Below are 4183 nucleotides of genomic sequence, written 5' to 3'. Positions count from 1 at the left end.
ATCAGGATTTGTAGGGCCATGGCTCCCTCCCCACCCCGCTGGAATCCCTGGAGCGCAGTTCTGGCGCTCTTTCTTTACCCTGCTTTGTCCAAGAGGTCCACTCACCGAGCAAAGGAAATCCCCAAGGGTAGAATGATGGCCAAAGTGGCCTGAATGGGATGGGGCGGGAGCAGCAAGCAGTTAGCCCAGCGTCTTTGGTTTCAAGATGGCGCCGGTGTCTGGGTTGGCAGCTGAGGCAGTGAGTTCAAGCCAGGGATGTGGGCCATGATGAACCAGCTGCTTTAGTCATGGGTTGGCCCTCTGAGTTCTGGGGCAAGTGTACTGTTATGTACAGCCATACTTCGGGTTGAAGTAGCTTCGGGATGAATATTTTCAGGTTGCGTTCTGCGACGACTCAGAAGTAACGGAGCGCGTTACTTCCGGGTTTCACCACTCGTGCATGCGCAGACACTCAAAATGACATCATGTGCATGCGCGGAAGCGCCGAATCGCGACACGTGCAGATGCGCAGACGCAGGTTGCGTTCGCTTCTGGATGCGAACGGGGCTCTGAAACGGATCCTGTTCGCATCCATAGGTACCACTGTGCTAAGCTTGGATCCAAGAACAATAGGCAAGTAGGATCCTAGAATGCAACAACTGATTGGCCTGCAGGAAAAGACCAATCAGGCTCCAGGAGGGAAGCAGAATTAGCCAATCAGATGGAACTCATTGTATAAATAATGTATATAAAAGCCTGAGGTTTGGGGGGGAATTAAAATCACTGTTTACAAGCTGCAATAAAGAGCATGAAATCATTACACGACTCCGAGTATATTTCATGTACATTGCTTCCTACTCCGTCTACAGGAGCAGAGTGATTGTACCTCTCCATTACAGTGTGAGTGCTTTCCAGGGAATCCCCTGACAGCGTGGCATTTAGTCTTTTGAACGGATGGTTCTAAATGGGGCAAAATAACTGTGGGACATCAGATGTTTCCAACTGCCACTTGATTGCACAGCCCTGCTTCGTTTGCTGTGGGCAAACTTTGAGCTTTAATTACCTTTCTTCAGAATCGCCTCTCTCCCTCATGTATATCTTTTTATTTAAATTCTTGCCGGCCAGGAATAAGTGCTGCTGGATTCTGCTCCCAGCCTGGGGGGAATGCACAGGATATGCTGGTAATGGAATCCTCATGAAATACCACCCTCTGTATACCAACAGGAAACTGAATTCTATGAGTTCTAGTCCTTAGGTAGCTGAAGCAGCACTATCCACAGAGAAGCAGGTTTGGGGGAGAACCTAAAGAGTACAAAGGAAATCTGTAGGAAACAGACTGTGGGGATGTGGGGGTGAGGCAACAGACCAGTGGGAACTGGTCTTGCTCAGTGGAAACTTAATGCTGACTTTTGGTGATGGTAAAATCACCAAAAGTAAAGTAAAAAGAACAGGGAGGGAGGAGGAAATGGACTGGAGAATCCTTAGCAGAAGCATCCCACAGCTGCAACATTTTGTTGCAGATCTGGCTTGTTCCCTCTATTTCCAGTTTCCAGGATGCAACTGCCATTGGTTGGGTTTTTTTAAAAGTCAAAAAGCACATGGATCAATAGGCTTTGGGGATCACCAAGGTCTGTAGAAGTACTAGAAAGCTTTAAGAAAGCTTTAACACTTTAGGCAAAATGATACAACAAAAACAGCTCATAAAGGACCGAGTGTGCTCAGTGGGAGTGGGGAGGAAAACTAAGATGTAGGGGGAATGGGGTTGAGCAGACTGGGTAGAATCCTGAACAGGGTGCAATCCAGGCTTCTGGGTGCAACTGGGAAGAGAAGGAGGTGGATAGACCCTGAGTGCGTCTTGCACAAGTCCTACCATAGTGCTGGCCCCAGGTTGTGTGAATTGCACAGCGACAACATCTCCAGGCACTCTGAGCCCCGCCAGCAGGCTCTCCTGGCAAACCTGACACTGGAATCCTGAAGCTTAAACAACTCGCTCCTTTGGCATGGCTTCCTTGCCCTCACCTTGCGCTCAATTCCATTAAGTAAATACTCCCTTCACAGCCCGCTGGCTGAGGGTGACATGCATTTAATGAACAGCTGCAGGGCCCCTAATCACATTGGCAATTAGGGTTGTAATTAGAGCAACTTGCAAATGGTTTCCATGCTGATAAAACATGACAGAACGGAACATTTTCACTCACTGTCAGCTGCCAGACAATCTGCTATCCATCTAATGGCAATTTAATTACTATTCCATCACTACCTTTGTTTTCGACTGCCCTGCTCTATGGCTTGAGTGGGCCTGTATGAGCACAGTCCTATCTGACAGCAGGGCTAATAGCTGTGAATGAGAAGCACTGGACCCCCTCCTTGCAGAAAGCTAGGTCAGCAGCTTAGGTTGGGGATGGTGATTAGATCTATCAAGATGCCTGTGCTCAGACATCAAGGAGGGCTGTCGAAATGCGGAGTTTTCCAGAAGGGTGAATTAAAGAGCAAGGGGAGGGATTCTGAAATGTCCTTGAAAGCAACCCAGTTGGAAGGCGGTGTAATGTAATGACCAGTTAAGGCCAGGTAAGGTTACTAATGGACACCTATGTTTTTAGGAAGCAGCATTAGCTTTTGGAACACATTATGATCAATGCCACAAGAACCACCGGTTGAAAATTTCAGGGAAAGCCAAGTTGAGGAGACATTTCCTAACACTGAAAGCTTTCCAACAGTGGAATAAACTAACACCAAAGCCGCCAATAATAATAGTAGTAGTAGTAATAATAATAATAATAATAATAATAATAATAATAATAATTTATTTATACCCGGCCAACTGGCTGGATTTCCCCAGCCACTCTGGGCGGCTTCCAACAAAGTACTGAAATACAGTAGTCTGTTAAACCATAACAACTTCCCTAAAGAGGGCTGCCTTCAGATGTCTTCTAAAAGTCCGATTGTTTATTTCTTTGACATCTGATGGGAGGGCATTCCACAGGGCGGGTGCCACTACTGAGAAGGCCCTCTGCCTGGTTCCCTGTAACTTGGCTTCTCGCAGTGAGGGAACTGCCAGAAGGCCCTCGGCGCTAGACCTCAGTGTCCAGGCAGAACGATGGAGGTGTATACTTCAGGTATACAGGACCGAGGCTGTTTAGGGCTTTAAAGGTCAGCACCAACACTTGTGCTCGGAAACATACTGGGAGCCAATGTAGGTCTTTCAAGACTGGTGTTATGTGGTCTCGGCGGCCACTCCCAGTCACCAGTCTAGCTGCCGCATTCTGGATTAGTTGTAGTTTCCGGGTCACCTTCAAAGGTAGCCCCACATAGAGCGTATTGCAGTAGTCCAAGTGAGAGATAACTAGAGCATGCACCACTCTGGCGAGACAGTCTGTGGGCAGGTAGGGTCTCAGCCTGCGTACCAGGTGGAGCTGGTAGACAGCTGCCCTGGACACAGAATTGACCTGTGCCTCCATGGACAGCTGTGAGTCCAAAATGACTCCCAGGCTGCGCACCTGGTCCTTCAGGGGCACAGTTACCCCATTCAGGACCAGGGAGTCCTCCACACAAGCCCACCTCCTGTCCCCCCAAAACAGTACTTCTGTCTTGTCAGGATTCAACCTCAATCTGTTAGCCGCCATCCATCCTCCAACCGTCTCCAGGCACTCACACAGGACCTTCACTACCTTCACTGGTTCTGATTGGAAAAAGAGGTAGGGCTGGGTATCATCCGAATATTGATGAACACCCAACCCAAACCTTCAATGCCTTCAAGATACAACAAAGGAGATTCTGACTAAACATTGGTAATATCTTTCTAACTGTAAGGGACTGGGTTGTTCAGCAGTGGAACAGACTCCCTTGGGAGGTTGTGGAAACTCCTTCCTTTGTTCTTAATCAGAAGTTGGATGGCCATCTGCCATGGATGCTTTAGCTGAGATTCCTTCACTGCAGGGGGTTGGACTAGATCAGGGGTCAGCAAACTTTTTCAGCAGGGGGCCGGTCCACTATCTCTCAGACCTTGTGGGGGCCCAGACTATATTTTGGAAGGGAAAAAAATGAATTCCTATGCCCCACAAATAACCCAGAGATGCATTTTAAATAAAAGGGCACATTCTACTCATGTAAAAACACGCTGATTCCCAGACTGTCCGCGGGCCGGATTGAGAAGGCGATTGGACCGGATCTGGCCCCCGGGCCTTAGTTTGCCTACCCATGGACT

This window comes from Podarcis filfolensis (genome assembly GCF_964270895.1).
Source record: "Podarcis filfolensis genome assembly, chromosome: Z".
Classification (NCBI taxonomy): Eukaryota; Metazoa; Chordata; class Lepidosauria; order Squamata; family Lacertidae; genus Podarcis; species Podarcis filfolensis.
The sequence above is the reverse complement of the archived record's forward strand: the minus strand, read 5'-3'. Positions refer to the sequence as shown.